Here is a 22004-nt window from a genome sequence, read left to right on the forward strand (position 1 = left end):
ACTCTAACTTAAATCATTTCAATTTTAACTCAAACTTCTTTGGTATAAGCTGCACAAACTCCATCACACTTTAAATACACGTTCAATAAAAAATGTGTTATCAGTAAACATCACAAGATAAAGAAAAACTAATCTGGCGTTACTATCCACCAGCAAGAGCTGACAAACACTTCTTGATGGGAAAATGAAGACAGTTGATATGACTAAGCAGAATGCAGATCATGTCGGATGAACCAGATTGATACCACTCATGCTAAATGTGCAGGAAAAGTGACTATACGAGATGTTAAAATTAAATTAACACTAATGAAGAGGTGAAGAGAACTGAAAAGGCTACCCTGTCCTTTGCTGGTTAGGTTAATGGGTGGATGAGGTGATGTTCTGGACATGACAGAGAGTTATAAAGTGAAGGATTATAAAAATGAAAATATATAGCCAGTCATGAGTTGGGATGGGACTCTGCACTGGTCTCAAAAATATAACAGAAAGTATATGATTTTTGGAGAATAGTTCAGGTGATACATTGTTCGCTTAAATAGTACATTATACAAAAAAAATATGAGCAAACCTAACGTGTTTGTAGCACTTAGCTGTCATATGCAGCCAATACTGTGGTGTGGTGTGACAGAATAACGCTCTATGGCTCAGGTGACCGAAAAATAAAAAGCTGCCATAGGCAATTTGATAAGCAGTCTAGTCTGTTTACTTTGTGTTTTCAGAAGACAGGTAAAGAGCAACACATTCCTGAAGAAATGGAAACAGAAATCAGAAATAAATTAGTAAGAATACAAGAGGGAAGGACTACAGATTACAGATTATGGAGCAGTATGACAGACAGGGAGGGCCATATGAGGGGAATCAAGTAAAAGTATGACATATCCAGCTTTCACTTTAGACAAACTATGTGCCAAAGTAAATTAAAAGAAAGTTACACAATGATTTAATGATATACTCACCTAAATACAGAAAATGGCATGGACAAAATGCCATGGAATTATAGAGATTTGTGCCTAAAGACAACAAAGGAATAGCACCCACGGTATAAAGAAGGAAGCTGTTAAACAATAACCTTATGGTAATATCGGTCTGTAAACAAATGTAATCCTGTAATGATGCAAGTACTGCAGATGTCTTAACTGCTGACTAACTGAAATAAAGAGTTAAACAAAAAACGTTTATTATTACATCATGCACTTATTTTCCAAATTAACTTTGTTTTGGTTGCGTCTCTCTTTCTACTGGGGCATTTTATTTCCTGTGTGCAACAGAAATATGGGGGTGGTGGTGGTAAATGTATACTATTCCATTATGTTACTAAATCAGTCTGATTAAAAATAAATACTTAAAGACAGACCTAGATTGGTAGTTTCATCTCTATCAGACAGGATTAAGACTAGAAAACTTGGAAATTAAAATTCTCCCAGGCTACCTCAGCCCTTCCTTTTACCCACAATTCTGAGCATATAAGGACCCCATACCAGATCTGACAGGTAGTGTAAGGCAGGTGTGAAACCAGGAATTTCCTTTACTCTGTACACCCCCAAAACAAAATGTCACTGGGCATGAGGTTGGGGGTGGGTCACAGAAAAGGTAATGCCAATGAAGATAGTACAGTTGTGTAAAATCATACTATAATGACAGATGTCCTTCTCTTCACTGTTGCAGTTTTCATTACAATAGGTATCCCCCTGCCAAGGGCAGCCCGATGTCTGGCCAGTATATTAAAGGCTTTAGGTTGCTTTAAGGTACACCTGGCATAGGGAAAAAAAAAAGGTGATATATGGACAAACCAGCCTCAGAACTAAGAGCCCCAGTATGAACGCCAGTCCAAGCATTAGAAAGGTAATCAGTACATACAAAAAGAAATGGACCAGGGGCAGGAGGGAGGGAGTGAATACTGCAACAGTGAAGAGAAGGACATCTACCATTATGGTAAGATTTTACACAACTGTGCTATGGCCTTCCATTTCACTGTTGCAATATTCATTACAATAGGGAGAGTGCCAAAGTTCAGGAAGAAACTTGAGAGGAGGAGGAACGGCCAGCAGAGCTCTCTAGAAAGCCATGAAGGATGGTCCTAGCAACATCTGGTCTAGCTCTGAAGATTCCATCCAAATGGCAGTTCTTGGTAAAGGTATGCACAGAAGTCCAGGTAGCTGCCTCAAGAACAGAGTTAGTATCCAAGCCCTTAAAAAAGCACCAGAAGAAGCCACAGGCCTAGTAGAATAAGCCTTAACAGAAGAAGGAAGTCTCTTATCATGAAAGGAATAACAAAAAAAAATGGATTTAGAAATCTGAGACGAAATAGTTTGCTTGGACATAGCCACTCCTAAGGACCTAGGATAAAAAGAAACAAAGAGCTGATCAGATTTACGAAAATTCACAGTCTTACCTAAACAAAATCTGCGTTATCTATGCACATGCAATGTGTACAGCACCTTCTCACTAGCACAGTGAGAAGGGAAAAAAAGTGGGCAGATGAATAGACTGATTAAGAGTGAACTCATTTACCACTGTGGGCATAAAAGCAGGATTAGTACGAACAGACACACTGCACTTATTAAAAAAACAAAAAGGGTGGATAAGCCATAAAGGCTTGAAGCTCAGACAGCCATCTGGCAGAAGTAAGGGCTAACAAAAGTACAGTCTTCCAAGAACAATGTTGCAAGGAAGATGAAGCTGCAGGCTCAAAAGGAGCCTGGGTCAATCTTTCCAAAACAAAATTTAGATTCCAAACAGGAGGAACAGGCTTCCTGGAAGGCCTAATATGTAGGATGCCTTTAAGAAATTGCTTGGTTTCAAATCTCGAAGCTAAAGGAGGTGATAAAGGCAGACAAGCAAAGATATCTGTTAAGTGGGCCTTAACAGAAGAATAAGACAACCCAGCATCAAGCACCTCACACAGATAAAGAACCAAAAGGAACATCCATAAAAAGTGGATCCAGGTTACAAGAAAAATACCAAACAGAAAACCACCTTCCATTTGGGTAAGTAAGATTTCCTTAGTATTGGGTTTCCTGGCCTCCCGCAGGACTAAGGACGTTCTCAAAAAAGGTGTCTATGTAGAATCAAAATCCTATTACCCACAGTGTCAGTTGAAGAGTAGACAGGTGGGATGGAAGAGAGATCCCTTGTCTTGTGCAAGCAGGTCCATCCTGTGAGGTAACTTGTGATGATTTCCCTTGGCTAAATGCAGAATACGAGGGAACCAATGCTGCTTCGGCCAAAGGGGAGTCACCAGCAAGATTTTAGGATCACCCTGTTGTATTTTGATCAGGACTTTTGGAATGAGGGGAAGGGGAGGATAAGCATAAAAAGAAACATCTCCTTCCAAGAAAAAAAGAGGGTCTCCACCTTCCAAACCAGAGGACCTAGGACTCTGGCAAAAACAGAGGAAGTTGTCTGTTTAGTGGGGAGGCAAAGAGATCCAACTGAGGAGGTACTCCACTGGTGGATAATGTCCAGAAACACATCCCTGTGAAGCTTCCATTCATGGGACTATGTTATGGACCTGCTCAGAGACTCTGTCACAAAGTTTTGACCTGAAGGAATGTACACTGCCTGAAGAGTCACCTGATAGTGGACAGCTAGTTCCCACACAACACCCTGAGAGGTGCTAGGGAGAACAGAGGATGAAAGGCCTGAAGTGCCAGCAGATGAGCTCTCATCTCCTTGACACTGATGTGGTCTTTCTGTTGATGAAATGACCAGACTCCTTGCACCTTTGGGGAGCCAAAAGCTGCTACCCATCCCATGTCTGAGGCATCTGTGAAGAGCTCCTAAGAGGGAAAGAGGTGGATGAAACTGGAGCCCTGGATTGAGTCAACTGCTGAATCCACCACTGAAGTTCCTGCTTGAGACTTGGAGGAAGAACTAAAAACTTGAGGAGATGAGAATGCTGAAGCCAAACTGACTTTAGAAACCACTGAAGTTTTCTCATGTGGAATTTGGCAAAAGGGACCATTGGGATGGTGGAAATCATGAACCCCAGAACTCTCAGAAACTGCCTTTTTATAGAGGTCAGACGAATAAGGGACTGAAAAAGGTAAATGAGAGTTAAGGGTCGTTGGAGGAGGCAGGGATGCCAGCACAGGAACAGTCTGGATCCTGCCCCACAGAAAGATATGATCCTGAGGAGGAGTCAGAAAGGACTTCTTGAGATTTATAGTGAACCCTTGGCTCTGCAGAAGGGAGACTGCAAAATGAAGGTTTTACAACAAAGTCTCTGGAGAGGATGCCTGAAACAGAAGGCCATCCAAGTAGGGAAAGACTTAGATCCCCCTTAGCCTGCAAAAAGCAATCACAGGAGCGAGACATTTGGTGAATACCCTTGAGGCAGCAGAAAGGCCAAAGAGCACAGCAGAGAAATGAAAATGCTGGGAAGCAACAGAGAAACAAATAAACTTCCTGAAAAGAGGATGAATCAGGACATGTAGATAAGCATCTTTGAGATCCAGAGACTGTGTGCAAGCCTGAGGAAGTGGAAACAAAATCTGAAGGGACAACATTCGAAAAGAGGTAATCTTCAGGAAAGTATTTAGATGAGAGAGGTCTAAAACTGGTCTCCAACTATCCTCTTTCCTAGGTACTAGGAACATTCTGGAGTAAAACCACTTCCCCTTTGGGAAACTGGAACTTCCTGAATAGAAAGCTGAATCAAAAGATCACAAAGCACTCTTGGAAAGAAGGAAAACTGCTCCTGAGGGGGCTAAGGAACTCCCTATAAAAGGGGAAAGAGATTTCCAGACCATGCAATACCCTTGGCAGATAATGGACAGAACCCAAGAGTCCTGAGTAATCTTTAACCAAACAGGGAGAGAGAACAGCGAAGAGAAAGAGGAATGTAGCTGCGAGGAATAGGATAGTCAGACAACACCTGCTTTATCAGGAAAAGGATACTCCTGGGGCACAGAAGTCTGAGTAGCTTTAGCAGGAGAAGCCAGCTTCCCACACCTTTCTTGCTCTTGGGGGGAGGGCGAGATTGCCTACTAACAAAAGCAGGCTTATTAGGTAAGTCCTTTGAAATTTAAACATGTTTTTGTTTCCCCTGTGCCTAAGTTCCTGTAAAGCCTTGTCCTTACTTAAACAGAAGAGACTTAAACCAGCAGCAGCTTCGCCAAACAAACGTTTATTATCCACAGGAGCACTGCTCAACTTAGCTTTAATAGCATCAGGCAAGGGTTGAAGCCAAAGCCAGGAATATGTCTTCATCACAGAACCAAAGGCAACAGCTCTAGAAGCATCTGATGGAATTATGAGCCACCTGGAAGGAAGTCAATAACAAAGAAAGAGCATATGTCTTCCCTTCAGAGTCTGGAATATCAGAAATTACCTGACAGGCCTGGGAAAGAATAGCCAACAAGTACCTGGACATATGGGTATGATAACTGACTGCCCTAAAAGCTACAGTAACAGAGAGATAAATCCTTATCCCCAACCTTTCCATGGTTCTGCTATCTTTATCAAAAGCCAATAACTTAGGAGAAGGTATCAAATGAGATGGCTTGTCAGAAGCAACAGACACCACCGAGGGGACAGCAAAAGGACACTTGCAAAGAAATTTGCAGTCCTCAGGTACCCTGTAAAACCCATCATGTTATTTGGGGTAGGGTGCTGGGAGTCAGCAGCCTTAGAAGTATTAGAAAAAGCATCCAACAAGGCAGCAAGAACAGGAGGGACAGAAGAGGGCCTGGGAGAATCCATCTGCAGGAGCTCATAATACTGTCTCTGCTCCTCAGAAACCTAAACTCAATCCTATTTAAAAAAAAAAAAAAACTCCATCATTCTCAGGATTGTGTCCCTAAAAGAAATCTCCTCAAAAGGAGTATCAGGATTAGCAGATTCCTCTTTCCCAGACTCAATCTAAAGGAGAGGGAATATGGGAGGAGTAAGCAATGGATTCCTCATCTGAATCCACCTGCTCCTCAGAGGAATCCTGTTCCCTGGATCTTTTAAGGGGAGCAATACAAAGCAGGAGCTGGAACAGAAACACCCCGAGGAGGTTTTAAAGCCATCAAAGCACTAAACAACCCCTAAGTGAAATTTTGCCATTCACTCTGTGGGTCCTTAGAAACTGGAGTAATATGTTTAATTTTCTTTTTTTTTTTCTTTAAGGGGACGTCTGCCTTATGAAAAGCAAAAGGCAAAGATTCCGGACAGCATTCAATAATGGTAGTAGGGATCTCTTCTCCAACTAAATTAGCAGAACATCCCTAGGCCTCTCAGAAATAACTGGCCGTGGTTCTCCCTGAACATCCAATGCGGACATCTGCAAGGCCTCCAAGGACATGCATAAGGTCGGATTCCTACTGGCCTCCAACACAGTCATGGCTGAAAAATCCAACAGTGACACCAGACAAACCTTCGGGTTTTCACTCTTGGGAGAGATGTCTGGTGAAGGCTGTACAGCAGAAGAATCTGGCATAAATTTCTTGGCCTTCTTCCCAGACGGCTGCTCCTTGGAGCAGGAAGTTCCTTCCATAGCGTCTTTATTAATAAGTTAAGATGTTATTCTCTAGATACAACGCCAAAGGAAAAAAAGACTACTAAGGACGGTCTTGGGAACAAAAACCTGACAGAATGAACAGGACATATGGTTGTGGGAAGCACAGAGGCAAAACAGGAACTGGTCATGACAGTCTTTACAGGGAATCTGTCTCCCACACTGACATTTACCCTTCTTGGATGACATAAACCCCCCTCAAGCAACAAAGAATAAAATAAAAGAGAAGATACAAAAAAAAAACAGTAAGGCACTTATCTTCAATGGCTTGGGGAACCACCAGCAATGGAATGGGCATTCATACAGACAATCAAGAAATGGCGTTCGGAATGGTGGCAAAGATTTTCTGAGATTGGTACATACACCCAGATGTTGCCTTTATGCCTTATGCTAAGCAAGGAGTATACATCTGACGTACGTCATACCTTAAAGCAACCTAAAGGCTATGGTATACTGGTTGGACATTGGGCCACCCTTGGCAGGGGATTCCTATTTTAATGCATACTGTTACAGTGAAACTGAAGGACATCTACTGTTACTCTAAGCAATTACCTTTCACATCTGTCATTAGAAGAATTTCACCACCAATGGGACATAGTCCCGAGCTATATTTCTGACTGCTGAAACTTCCAGCTACGAGTAAATCTGGCTATAACTGCCAAGAGAACATTTGTATACCAGCCGAAGTGTACAAACATGACTTACTCATGACATCTCAACTTCACCAATGTACCTCCTTGATAATACCAAACTCTGATTCAAAGCAAATACGTAAAAATGTCATTTATAGAATGACTCCAAAATAAACACAAATACCAATTTTAAAACAGCACAGATGTTACTTCATATCAATGCATGGCCTGCCTTTTTTTTTTTTTTTTTTAAAACGGGTGATACAAACATGTTCAGACCAGAGGAGAAAAACAACCAACTGCAAGACCTACTGATCTGAATACACATCACAGCAGTCCAGCACTCTCAAATGCTAAGACTGAAATAAAAACCCACACTCGCAATCACAGCTCTTAACAGTCACTCATTTTTGCAGAGCATCTTCAATTCTGATTCACATTTTTAGTCTATTCCTCATAAAATTTGTGTTTTTTAGGCAAACTGTTGAGGACTGCTATCACTAGCCAATAAAATGTATCCGAATTTCAGACTTCATATCCTTCACAAAATGCATGCTAATGCAAATTGTATTATTTCTGACAACTTTCTTAGTATAAAATATTTAAAAATATTTCTCTGATCCTGAGCCTTAGTTATTTATCCTTTGTTGACTTGATAGTTCCCCTAAACTAGTGGTCCCTTTTCAGGGGAGACCCAAGATGGTACTTATACAGAGAAATTTGGCCAAGGCATCGAGGAACTTCACATACTATTTATACTCTTTTTGACAGGTGCCACGGAATGTTTTACATCCACCTGAGCTACCACCAGCTCAAGATCTGACCTCATTTTAATGCAGAGTCTGCATGTCCTCCCTGTGTTCACGTGGATTTCCTCCCACATTCCAAAGACATGCACTAGACTGGATTGGACACTCTAAATTGGCCATACATACAAGTGTGTGTGTGTGTGTGGATGAACTACAGTGTCAGAGCTAGCCACCTGGTGGTGGAAACCTTGGCTCTAGGTTATTGTCACTGTTGACATGACACCCTGACTCCATGTGCAAAAAAAAAAAACAGGAAGAAGGGGTTGTGGATGGATGGATAGATCTAAAATATGACGCACTCCGAGGTGCAACGCTCCCCCTTATGCTGCACTGTAGTGTCAGCAATCCATTTACCTGGTGTGGGACTATAACCTACAGCCTTCTGCACCAAAGGCGAGTCTGAAATGGAGTGACTCGACAACTCACCATTATTTCTGCAATAAAAATGGACAATAAAGGCAAGATATGTTTTCTAGCACCTCATGTATTATGAAACATAATTAAAACGATACTCACTCAAGAAATTTTTCCACAACACTATCTCTGCTTTCAAACACACTCCATTTAAAAATCTACGTGTAAGAACTGACACTGAAAAAATTGTCCTATCCATTTCTTTAGCTTCTACTGAACAACTATATACATGTGGGATTTGTCCTGGCTACAGCATTCAATCTCTCTAATTTTGCCTTTATAATCAAACCTAGCTAGCCGTGATAATGTTATAATTTGTGTACGTCTTTAGTCCATGTCAGAGTTAACCACTTAGCGGTATAAACATTAGCTCTAAGTAATCTGGCCACATTAATGTTGATGCGACACTTCGAACCCCATGTAAAAACGGGGGAAACAGAGCATCAGGATGACAGTAACAATCTACATTAAATGTTCATACTATTGAGCCTGAGTCATGACAGAAAAGGGTCCACAGACTAAGTCACAGACTCAGTTACCCCCATAACCCCCAGATCTGCCAAAGATTTCTCCAATATGCACAATATTTTACTTCAACAGGTTACTCAAGTTCCAAAATGGAATAACACATGCAAACATTTTATAAATCTATCCTTTACAAAATTTATCATGCATTTAACACAGCAGACAGTGACATATGCAAACTGAAAATTGGAAATTGGAAATCAACTTCTCGCTGGATAATGAAAATAATTAAAGTTAAAAATCGAACAAGACATATTCATATACTCCACAGCATTCAGCTGTGCAATAACCTTTTGATACAACTGATAACAGTGAATCCAAGATGTTAAAGCCACAATAAATGTACATAACAGTGCAGTAAACTCTCGCCCTGAGCTGAATGCACAGTTCAGTTAGAATTTACTGCACAAACTGCATCCCCTACTTCATTCTGAACAGTTTTAAAGTAGTAAAACTCTGTTTTATTTAATGCCATTAACGGACAGCACTGTCTTTTCAATTGTATGAACTTTATTTTTTTAAAATCAGACTGTACCAATACATTTGCACCGTTATTTATCCAACTTTCAGATCTTAAAAAAAAGAAAGAGAGGGAGTTTCTCTTGTACTTGCAACATTTAAATCTAAAGGTATTTTAAACTGCACCTCCCCAAATCACATTTTCAAGGAGGTAAAAATAAATTGCCTGACTTCTGCCTCATCTTTTCAAGAAAAGGCCTTCTAGGGTAAAGAAAGAGAACAATTCTGACATATAAGTGGAGGACTGCTCATAACAGTAAGGAAAACTGGTCCATGTCTGTTTCTGATTCCTTTGTAGACCAACAAGCAACTTCCACCTCTTTTGAGGCTAGTAAGCATTTTCCTACCAACCCAAATTAATACCTAGTTAATTACTAACTAAAGTTTGACAGGTACAGCATGCATTGTCGAAGGGCTAGATAAAGTCCAGCACTAACTCTGGAAAATTATGTCCAACGTCTTTTACTTCACAAATTATGTACGGATCTAATTAAGGCATTGACCCACCTTAAAATCAAATTACCAAAATGGACCGGAACCGGTTCAATTCAGATATTAACATCTGTGCAGACAGTACATTCTGCACTATCTTTCATACAGGGGAAATAGTGAAATTTGACAAACTGCATACAGTTTAGAACTTCAGTTTCAGTACTTTACCAGTGTCCACTTACCAGGTCCCCTGAGGTCACGAAACAGCAGCAGACATCTTTGAATGTGCTGGTTCTGCTCAACCTTGCAAAAAAACATTCGAAACCTGTTAGGGAAAATGCAGAAAGTTCATTACCATTTGTCCTTATAACCATCCACACACTGGTTACTTTAGTATAACATTTAATAGGGTTTTGCCTCAAGTAAAACGTATCTACCTCATCAAGAGATCAAGTCCTCCTTGCAATTGAATAATGTACCTCTTAAAAACCCCTGACTTAGCATGATCATTTTGCTTAGTTTCCACTAAATCTGTAATTGTGTGGCAGAAAATGATTACAATTAAAAAGTGCTAAACACAGTAATTAAACTTCTTTCAGGAAACGCATAGAAACTAAATTTTCACACATTTTGAAGTTAACAGTTCACATACTAATTATTACTACTATATACCTACCTACACACACATTTTACATACAGATTTAGATATAGACAGATACAGATATAAACTTCTACAAGTATTTACATGTAAACATCCATCTCTCTCTCTCTAAATATATATATACACACACACACACATATACATATATATATATATATATAGATAGATATCTATACAAACATATAATATACAAACATATATGTTTAGGTTTGCTACTATGTACTTGATGCTGGGAAGGGTCTAATCTAGCTGTTCGAACCTGCATTATAAATGTTGAATATCGACATTACCGACTGCCTGAATATGCCCCCCCTTCTGGAGCCATGTTAACACTTGATCCTGTGTCTAGGATGGAAGAGAGCTTTAGCATTTTAAATGGTTCTTGGGCTTCCCTATATTCTGTATGCTGATTTTTGGGGAAAGGTTTTGACGAATGCTTGACATGACCCTTCCCTAGCACTGAGTTTTCAATATTAAACCTATACATACATACATACAGTGGATATAAAAAGTGTACACACCACTGTTAAAATGCCAGGTTTTTGTGCTATAAAAAAAATTAGACCACAATAAATCATTACAAAACTTTTCCCACCTTTAATGTGACCTATAACCCGAACAATTCATTTGAAAAACAAACAAATTTGTTAGGGGAAAAAGTATAAAAAATAAAAAAAGTACAATACGTCGGTTGCATAAGTGTGCACACCCTTAAACTAATACTTTGTTGAAGCACCTTTTGATTTAATTACAGCATTCAGTCTCCTTTGGTACACACCTGCCATCAATTAGAGAGACTCTGATTAATCCCAAATAAATTTCAGCTGTCCTAATATGATTTTCCTGACATTTACTCACTTGCCTGCTACAGCAAAAGGCATGGTTCACAGAGAGCTTACAAAACATCGAAGGGATCTCATTGTTGAAAGGTATCAGTCAGGAAAAGGGTACAAAATAGATTTCCACAGCATTGGATATACCGTGGAACACAGTGAAGACAGTCATAAAAAGTGGAGAAAATATGGGAACAGTGACGTTGCAAACAAAGTACAGTTGTCTTAAAGTACTTTTACCATAAAATGTAAATGTTCCAGTGTATTCACTGTTGCAGTCATCACCTTTGGGTTATCCCTGCTGTGGTAGCCCTCAGCCGGCATGAACACCAGAGTCATTGTTTTTCTCCATTGGCTGACGTAGCCTGTAGTCTGACGTCAGGTTGTCAGTGCTATAAAGCAAGGCAGTCAATGCCATTACATCAGTTTTTCCTGCCCTAACCCATCAGAAGCACAAGGAAATATGACAAACTGGTCCTGATGGCTAAAAGCCACCATGGGAAGCTTATGTCCCCCTAGGGAAAGAAGATATAAAGGGGAAGAAGGGAGGGAAACCAGGACTGCAACAGTCAATACACTTGAACATCTACATTTATGGTAAGGGTACACAACTGTACTATGTTCGAGTTTCACTGTTGCAGTCATCACCTGTGGGAGGATTCCCAAAGCTGAGGAGAGGATTGGAAGGATTAGTTAGAGCCCTAGGCATGGGTAAGCCAGCCCTGCAGAACTGCAGAGGTAAAACCCTGCCCTAGACTTAAAGAAAAGAGGTACGTGGTAATGCTTTGTAAAGGTATGGACAGAGGTCCAGGTGGCAGCTTCCAAGATGTCCCTGGTGGGAACTCCTCTGAGGAATGCTGTGGAAGTGGAGGCTACCCTAGTGGAATGGATACGAATAGACTTAGGGGGGGGATTTCCCATGTAGTCTGTAGCAGAAATACATACAGTGTGATATCCATTTGGAAATGGTTTGCTTGGAAATGGGCTTCCCCTCTGCCCCTGGGGCAAAGCTGACAAGAAGCTGGTCTGTTTTTCTGAAAGGTTTATTATGGTCCAGGTAGTATTGGAGTTGTCTGTGCATGCCTAGTGAGTGCAGAATTCTTTCCCCCTTGTTTTGAGGGTTAGGAAAGAAGGTGGGTAGATGTATGGCCTGGTTGAGGGTTACATCAGATACCACCTTGGGCATAAAGGAGGGGTTTGTCCTCAGGGAGACCCTGTTTGCATATAAAATGATGAAGGGCTCAACGGCCATGAGTGCCTGAAGTTCTGAAACCCTTCTGGCTGAGGTGATAGCTAGTAAGGAAGTAGTCTTCCAGGAGAGTTATCTCAATTCTTCAGAAGCAGCAGGTTCGAATGGAGGTAACGTTAGTTTTTCTAAAACATAGTTCAGGTCCCAGGCTGGTCTGGGTGGCCTTCTGGGAGGTCTGATATTAGAAGCCCCTCTGAGGAATTGTTTAATCAAATGATGTGAGAAGAGGGGCTGGTATGAATCAAAATGAGCTGAAATGGCTGAGGCATGGATTTTAATAGAAGAGAAGGACAGGTCAATATTGAGCAACTCTGCTAGGTAGTCCAAAATGAGAGGGATGTAAGGTTGTGAGGTACTGCCCCCTCTGGACTGGCTCTAGGAGCAGAATCTTTTCCATTCGCTGTCTAAGATTTTCTGGTGCTGGGTCGTCTGGCCTCTGTGATAATGTCTAGGACCTGTTTGCTTAACAGGGACTCCTTGTTTGTTTTTAAAGAATTAGCCATGCTGACAGTTTGAGAGTCTGCAAGTCTGGGTGCTGCATCCTCCCCTCAACCTGGGTCAAGAAGTCTGAAATCAGGGGAAGCTGCCTGGGAGGCTGTAATGTCAGGCTGTGCAGTAAGGGGTACTAATGCTGTCTGGGCCTATCTGGAGCAATGAGGATGGCCTTTGGTCTCTCCTCCCTTGTCTTGATCAGTACCTTGGGAATAAGAGGCAAAAGAGGGAATGCGTACACAAACAGGGAGCTCCAGGGGAAGGTTAAGGCATCCACCTTTCACGCTAAGTGGTGATACTCCCTGGTACATAATTTTTCCAGCTGGTGGTTGAGGTGTGAAGCAGAGAGCGCCACCTATGGAGTTCCTCACTCCTGAATGACTTGCAAAAAGATTTTCCTGTGGAGCTGCCATTCGTGGGGGTCCAGTAAGTTTCCACTTAGGTGGTCTGCCAGAGTGTTGTTGCCCCCTGGTAGGTACTGGGCAATTAGGTGTAAACCCATGGAGGCGGCTGTCAGCCAGAGGTTCATGGCTATCCTCCACAAAGGGCAAGTCTGGGCCCCCCCCCCATTTGTTGATATACCACATTACTGTGGTGCTATCTCTTTTGATAAGGAGAACCGCTGGCCTAAGATGGGGTTTGAAGGATGTCAGTGCCTTTTGTACTGCCATCATTTCATTCTGACTGATGTGTAAGGGAAGGTACTGGGCATCCCAAAGACCTTTGGTGCATCTACCTGCTAGGTGAGCACTCCAAGCAATGTCTGAGGCGCCGGTGGTGATGGTCTGGCCGGTAGGGTGGATGATGAAGGGAAGATCCTCATTCTTGGCACAGGACCCTGCCCACCAGAGAAACTCGGCCCTTATACAGGGGATCAGAGGGAGAGAGGTCTCTAGAAGTTGACAGTGCTGACACCAAAGGTTCTTTAAATATCACTGAAGTTTACTCATATGAAACCTGGCCAGAAGAATGCAAGATGCCATGTACCCCAAGGCTTGCTGGAACTTCCTCGCAGTGAGGTGACTTCTGGAAGCCAGCTGGGTAAAGTAGACAGGCAGGAAGCTCTGCTTTTCTGGGGACAGGAAGGCCATTTTGGGATGCTGTGTCCAGCAGTGCTCCCAAGAAAATGATCTTCCTGGAGGGTGTTTGCTTTGATTTCTTCTCATTGATGGTGATCTCTAGGGAAGTTAGGAGGGTTTGGACAAAGAGAAGGTCCTGGAGCAGCTTTTCTTTGCACTCTACCTGAATGAGGCAGTCAGCTAGATAAGGGTAAATCTGTATATTTCTCCGTCTGGAAAATGCTATGGCCAGGGCTAAGAATTTGGTGAATACTCTGGGTGCAGTAGATAAGCCAAAGGATAGCGCACAGATCTGAAAGTGTTGTGAGCCTGCTCTGAAGTGCAAGAATTTCCTGCAGATTCCCTTATGGAGATGTAGAGCTAGGCATCTTTTAGGTCTAGGGTCACTAGCCAGGAATTTTTTTTCAGCATAGGCAACAGCTGCTGCAAAGTTAGCATTTTGAATTTGGGGACCACCAGGGAGGTGTTCAGAATGGATAGATCCAGGATGGGGTGCCAAGTGCCCTCTTTTCTGGGAGCAAGGAATAGTTTGGAATAAAAGTCTTTGCCTGTTTGATCTGAGAGGACATGTTCTACTGCCCCCTGGGATATGAGAGTTTTGTACCCATTTCAATGCCTCTGTCTGATTTGGAGAGAATTTGTATCCCTGAAATATGATTTTTAAGACCCATTGGTCCTTTGTTACAGAAAGCCAATTTTCTTTGCAGAGGGAGAGCCTTCCTCCTAGCTATTGGTGAGTGAAAGGCAGGCAGAGGGGGGAGAGGGAGTCATTGAGAGTTTTTGCCATACAATGGTGGCTTAAAACTCCCTGCCTTTAGGGCAGAAGTATTCCACTGTTTGGTTCTCTGTTGCCCCTGGGATAGGGGCTTGGGTGGCCTGTCCCTGTAGGGCTTACCTTGAACCTCTCTGCTAGGTGCAGGGAAGGGCCAGTGCTTAGAAAGAAAGTTTTGGTTGAACCTGAAAGAAATCTTCTACTGTTTGCATAGATTTTGCTTGATCTTCCATCTTAAGCACCTCTTCTGCTTTTACTCGAAACGAGCGGGCCTTATCCAGCAGTGCATCAATTAGTTTAGACTTGACATGATCAGGGAGAGGTTGTTCCTTCAACCATACACGTCTCCTAATGACAGATCCTGACACTGCTGCTCTGCTAGAGGCTTCTAAGGCGTCATATCCACAGTGTAATGAGTGTTTGACCACTTGACAAGTAGAGTGAAATAAATCTGCTAACTCTTTCAAATTGACACAGTCAGGAAATGTTGAAATATTTTAAAAGTTCCAAAGAGTGTTTTTGATATTTTAGCATATGGAAGTGACAGTTGACTGCTCTGATAGCTAAGGCTGCAGAGGTATATACTTTTTTACCCCATCTGTCCAGAGCTCTGGAATCCTTGTTAGAAGGAAGAGGATTCTTGGTAGAACTAGTCTTAGCTCTTTGTTATCTCCCTGTGTAATGACCTCTGGGTCTGCAGCAGGATTTCTGTACAGGCATTTGTGAAAATCCGGTATTCTAATACCGGTCAGGGTCTGTGCTGGGGCAGGTCCAGAAACTCTCAGTCTTTATTTAAACTGGGGGAAATCCTTGGATTCCCACTGGAAATGTTTCCTGAGGGTGTGAAGGGCTTCCCCAAAGGAAAGGTCTTCTGGTGGGGAGGCAGAAGGAATGGATTCCTCTGCATCTGAATCCTCATAAGCAGTCAAAGATTGTCGTTCCTCTTCAAAATCTGAATAGTCAGGTTCCTCAGAATCCTGTTCTGTCAATTTCTGGGGAAGGGTGTCTTTTCCTTTTAGAAGTTGTGGCCTGAGTAACCCTGATAAGGGAGATGAGCTCCTCTGCCATTTTAAGCATTTGTGCTTGGGGTGGTGGAGCAGGAGCAAGATGGTGGCTGCAGGCAGATTTTCTAGGAGTGGTCTGGCTTCTAGGCCTAACAGCATCCATCAGTCTGAGAGAAACGGTAGTTGGATGAGAAGACTTTGTTTTGTTGTCTAGATTCAGTAGTGCGAGAGGCCTCCTCAGAAGCCGGCACCTAAATTGCAGCCCTGGACCCAACCGAGGCAGAAACAGCCAAAAGCTAGGAAGATGAAAAAGATTTTTGCAGCATGCCGGACTTCGAAAGGGTCTCGGTAGAGGCCTGCATAGATATCGAATCGGGCATCAGGGGCTGCGAAAGCACTTCACTGAATTCCGGAGAATTGATGACCTGATTAGCAGTAGAGTCATCGGAAGGCTTAGCCTTGTGTGGTCTGTCCCCATCTTTATCTCTGCGTTTTTTCAGAGTGTCCATGGATTGTTGGCTGACTGAGGCCATTTCGTAATGTGAAGATGGAAAATGAAAATACCGGTCTACAATAAGAGCTCTACGGCGAATGGTTCTCGTGTTAAAGAGGGCACAGAACCGACAACGGGGAATGTCGTAGTCTGGGCATAAACAAGTAATGCAGTATGAATGAAAATCTCTGTGTGGGATCTGCTTTCCACAGGCGAGACAATTGTTAACTTTTTCGGACATCGATTAGTGCAAGAAAAAAGGATCCCCAACAGGGTACCTAGACGTTCTCAGCTGAAATTCAAACTCTGGTAGCGAACGACCAGCACACTTGCGAACTGCTTCTGCTACGGGCTCCAAGGCAAGAAAGACTGATGTAATGGCATCGGCTGCCTTGCTTTACAGCACTGATGACCTGACGTCAGACTACAGGCAATAGCAGCCGATGCAGAAAAACAGACTCTGGTATGTGGGCTAGCCGAGGGCTACCACAGCAGGAATAATCCCCAGGTGATGACTGCAGCAATGAAACATGAAGAACATCTGGATGTCCCTCCAAAATTAATGAAAAGACACACGAAAACTGGTAAGGGAGACTGCCATGAGACCTACAGCAACACTGAAGGAGCTGCAGGAATTTCTGGCAAGTACTGGTTGTGTATTACACGTGACAACAACCTCCCATATTCTCCATATGTCTGGGCTATGGGGTACGGTTGCAAGGCACAGAAAAACATCTAGGCTTGGCTAAAATTTTCAAAACTACATCAAATCTCCCAAAAGCATGCGGGGAAAATGTGTTACTATCTGATGAGACCAAGGTTGAACTTTTTGGCCACAATTCCAAAAGGTACATTTGGCGCAAAAAAGTACAGTTTTATACCTACCATAAATGTAGATGTCCGAACTGGATAGCATCTGCAGTCATAACAACTGGGTTGTCCTGTCGTCAGGCAGCCCTTCAGTCGGCCGGATTCCAAAGTCCGGGTCCGGCTTCGGCTGATGTCGCACTTAACCCGACGTCATCTCTGTTGGTCTTCGGGTATAAAGGCATCAGCCGACGCCATTTTCCTCAGTGTTTCTTGCCTCAGATGCCAGTAGCCCTCTTGCAGGCTAAAATTTGGATAAATGCCAATGTTTCCAAAAAGATAGAGGTAAACACAAAAATAAGCATGTATGTACATATATACAAACAAATACACCATAAAAGACTCCCCCCACCAGCTAGCTATTAGGAGGGTAAACACCCTAGGAGTACCACAGAGGGAAGGAGGAGGGTAATCCTGACTGCAGATGCTATCCAGTTCGGACATCTACATTTATGGTAGGTACAAAACTGTACTATGTCCTTCATGGATGCATCTGCAGTCATAACAACTGGGTAGAATACCATAGCCAACTAGGTGAGGAGGAAAAAACTAGATTATGGTGTGTTTAGGATCCCTTGCAGTACAGCAGTGGCAAACCCTGCTCGGGATCTGGAATATAGAGGCAAATTATAATGTTTGGCAAATGTATGCACGGAGGTCCAAGTAGCCGCCTCAATAATGTCTTTGGTTGCCACTCCTCGTAAGAAGGCTGTGGTAGTGGCTGTTGCCCTTGTAGAATGAGGTCTTATGTTCTGTGGAATTGGTTTTCCATGGAAGGAGTAACAGAATCGTATGCAATTTCCTATCCATTTGGAGATTGTCTGTTTGGAAATAGCTTTTCCTTCCCTTCCTGTTGCATAGGCTACAAAAGCTGGTCAGTTTTTCTGCTACTTTTGTTCTGTCCAAGTAGTAGCGTAGCTGTCTATGTACATCCAAGGTATGCAGTATTCTTTCCCCTCTGTTTTGTTGGTTGGGAAAGAAGGTAGGTAGGTGGATTGCCTGGTTTAAAGACACTCTGGATACCACCTTAGGCATAAATGTAGGATTAGTCCTCATGGACACTATCTTGGTGGAAGATTAGGAAGGGTTGTACTGCCATTAGGGCCTGAAGTTCAGAAACCCTCCTGGCTGAGGTTATTGCCAGTAGGAAGGCCGTTTTCCACGATAGATGCTGTAGGTCTGCTGTTGCTGCTGGTTCAAAGGGTGATAGTGTCAACTTTTCTAGCACAAAGTTCAAGTCCCAAGCTGGCAATGGTGGTTTCCTTGGAGGTTTTACATTCTTGATTCCTCTGAGGAACTGCCTGAGTAAAGGGTGTGAAAAACAGGTGGATCAAAGCTGTATTCTGCTGATATAGCTGATGCATGTATCTTGATGGAGGAGTAGGACAGGCCTGAATGTAGAAGTTCGCCAGATACTCCAGAATGTTAGGCATATCTATGTTTGACACATCTTTTCCTCTTTCAGTACTCCAAATGACAAACCTTTTCCATTTTCCTGCATAGTTCCTTCTTGTTGAAGGTCTGCGGGCTTCAAGAATAATGTCTTTAACTCTTTGGGAAAGTTCTGGATTAGCTGCTGCTATGTGATGTTCCATGCAGTCAGTTGCAACGTTTTAGGTTTGGATGCATGATGCTGTAGTTGTTCTGAGTTAACATCAAAGGCATCAGGGTATTGGCCACATATTGTTCGAGACATGCTCCTCAGCAGTGGGTACCAGTGTTGTCTTGGCCAGTTTGGAGCTATCAGGATTATCCTTGGACGTTCTTCCTTGATTTTTAGTAATACCTTGTGTATCAAGGGAAGAGGTGGGAATGCATATGCTGTTAGGCCTTTCCAGCTGAAGGAGAGCGAATCCACTTTCCATGCTAGTGGGTGGAATGTCCTTGTGCAGAATTTTTGAGCTGGTGATTGAGAGGGAAGCGAATAGATCTATCTGAGGCATTCCCCATTTCTTTGAGATGGTCTTGAAGATGTCCGGTGTAGCATCCATTCGTGGGCATCCAATGTGGTTCTGCTTAATATGTCTGCTAGAGTATTTTCTTTTCCGGTACAAATATTGCCTGTAACTGGATGTTGTAGCTGAGTGCCAGGTTCCACAGCTCCAAAGTCATTCTGCATAGGGGTATGAATGAGTGCCTCCCTGTTTGTTGATGTACCACATGACTGTGGTGTTGTCTGTCCTTATCATCAACTGGCCCTCTTTGAGAAATGGTCTGAACTTTTGGATTGCCAGTTTTACTGCCAGCATTTCTTTTAGGTTGATGTGCAGGTGAAGTTGATCCTCGTCCACAATCCTTGCACGCATTTGTCCAGCATGTGGGCCCCCCATCCTAGGTCTGAAGCGTCTGTTGTGATGGTCTGGCTTGCTTGACATCTGCGAAAGGGTAGTCCTGGGTTTGACTGGCATGCTTGAGCCCACCATAGGAACTCCTGTTTTAAGCATGGAATTAGTGGAATTTCTGTTTCTAGGCTGTGTCTGTGTTGGGACCATAAATTCTTTAGGTACCACTGTAGTTTTCTCATATGTAGTCTGGCAAGTGGGACCAAGATTATGCATGATGCCATGAAGCCCAAGGCCTGCAGTACTTTTCTTGCTGTTAACTTGTTGTGTTTTGTTAGTGCCAAGAAGTAAAGAGGGAGTTCTTTTTGTTTTTCTGCAGTTAGGAATGCCATTTGTTTTACTGTGTCCAATTCCGTGCCCAAGAATGTCCTTGTTTGGGATGGTATCAGCCTTGATTTTTGCAAATTGACTGTGTATCCCAGTGCTTGTAGCAAGTAAATGACCCTTTGTAAATCTGTTGTCAGCTTGCTTTTGTTGTCCCCTTGTAGCAGGCAGTCGTCCAGGTATGGGTAAATTTGAATTCCCTGTAGTCTGCAGTGGGCGATTACTGATGCCAGGCATTTTGTGAATACTCTGGGCGCAGTAGATAAGCCAAAGGGCAATGCTGAGAATTGATAATGCTCTGATCCTGCAAGAAATCTGAGGTATCTTCTGCAGATTGGTCGAATGGGGACGTGCAGGTATGCCTCCTTGAGATCTAGAGTTACCAGCCAACACTCCTTGCCCAGCATGGGAAGAAGTTGCTGTAGGGTCAGCATTTTGAATTTTGGGACAATGATGTATGTATTTAAGGTGGACAGGTCGAGAATAGGTCTCCAACTTTTTCCTTTCTTGGAACTAGGAATAGTCTGGAGTAGAATCCCTTTCCTTGTTCTGTTGTTGGCACTCTTTCCACAGCTCTCATGTTTGCTAACTGCATTATCTGTTGTAGAGCCTCTGTTTCTTGATTTGGAGGTAGATTTGGCATTCCTCTTTGACTGGTAAAGTGTGGAAGTGGAACCGTAACCTTGATCTATGGTTTGTAAAATCCACTTGTCTTTTGTGATATAGTGCCAGTTCTTTGAAAATAAGGTTAATTTGCCGCCTAATGGAGCTGCTATTTGTTCCCTGGTAGGCGGATTTAGAGTTAAGTCACTGTGGTTGTGTTGTTGTAGTGGCAGTGGTTGTGTCTGTGCCTCTGTTGTTACCTTGCCACTGTCGTCCTCTGTAGGCACCTCCTCTGGATTGGTTTCTGCCTCTGGAACGTCTATTCCTGCCCCTTTGGGATCTTGTGGAGTCAGGAAAGGACCAATTTTTGGCAGGCCAGTTCCTGCTAAACCTTGGGGTTGAACCTGCAAGAAATCTTTAACCGTTTGAACAGATTTTGCCTTTTCTTCCATTTTCTTCATTACCTGCTGGGCAGGTGTAACAAACAAGCTGGTCTTATCCATAGGAGCATCTAATAACTTAGCTTTAACATGATCCGGTAAAGCTTGTTCCTTTAGCCATGCATGCCTTCTTATCACTGTGCCAGTCATGGCTGATCTAAATGAAGCCTCCAGTGCATCATAGCCACATTTTAAGGAATGGTTACTAATCTGTTGTATGTTATTTACCATTTCTAATACATATTTCTTATCAATAGATTCATCAGAGGATAGCTTTTTTGTTAACTGATCAAGCATAAACTCTTGGTATTGTATCATGTGAAACTGACAGTTTAAAGCTCTAGCTGAGAGAGTAGCTGAGGTGTAGACCTTTTTGCCCCATCTGTCTAATGACCTGGCTTCCCTTTCAGAAGGGATAGGGTTTTTAGCTGTGGTCGGCTACTGCCCTGGGACCCTGGGATATAGTTTGGGTCTGCAAGTGGGGCCTTGTAAAGGTGGTGATGAGTGTCTGGTACCCTGTAAAATCTGTCTGGTTTGGCAGGGGCTGGAGGTAAAGAATCTGGTGCAGAGCAGACATCATTGAAGGCATCATCCACCACAGAGAGAACAGGAGGTATAGCTAAGGGCCTGTGCTGGAAGGTGCAGAAAGGTCCTAAGTCTTTTCTGGAGTCTGAGAAATCCTGCTGCTGCCATTGGAACTGCTCTCATGGCATGTAAGGTTTCCCCAAAGGAGAATTCTTCTGGTGGGGAAGCAGCTGGAATGGATTCTTCAGCATCTGAGTCTTCAAAATTGGAGAAAGGAGCCTCTGGCTGGTCTGTTATGTCTGATTCATCGGCAGAATCATCAGAGGACACAGGCTCGGGGCTCTGCCCTAGGTCTCTTCTCTGGGGGCTGAGAGGCCCTGTCTGGGTGAGATTGAGATCCCCTAATTAATGAAATTAAATCTTCTGCCAGGGTAAGCATTTGTGAAGTAGAAGAGGGCCTGGTTGTAGGGGTTTAACAGGCACTGTT

At 42.9% G+C, this 22004-nt stretch overlaps 1 protein-coding gene across 4 annotated transcripts in view; it reads right to left on the reverse strand.

Annotated features, from left to right (window-relative positions):
• Nucleotides 1-22004, reverse strand: part of BCL9 (BCL9 transcription coactivator) — a 1690791-nt gene that overhangs the window by 554776 nt on the left and 1114011 nt on the right. For all 4 annotated transcript variants that reach the window (XM_044072112.1, XM_044072109.1, XM_044072110.1 and 1 more), the window contains one exon: nt 10076-10158. The gene's annotated coding sequence lies outside the window, so the exon portion shown is untranslated. The remainder of the gene's footprint in view (nt 1-10075; nt 10159-22004) is intronic.

Source organism: Protopterus annectens, chromosome 5.part0 (assembly GCF_019279795.1).
Source record: "Protopterus annectens isolate FY-2018-M chromosome 5.part0, PAN1.0, whole genome shotgun sequence".
In the NCBI taxonomy this organism is placed as follows: domain Eukaryota; kingdom Metazoa; phylum Chordata; order Ceratodontiformes; family Protopteridae; genus Protopterus; species Protopterus annectens.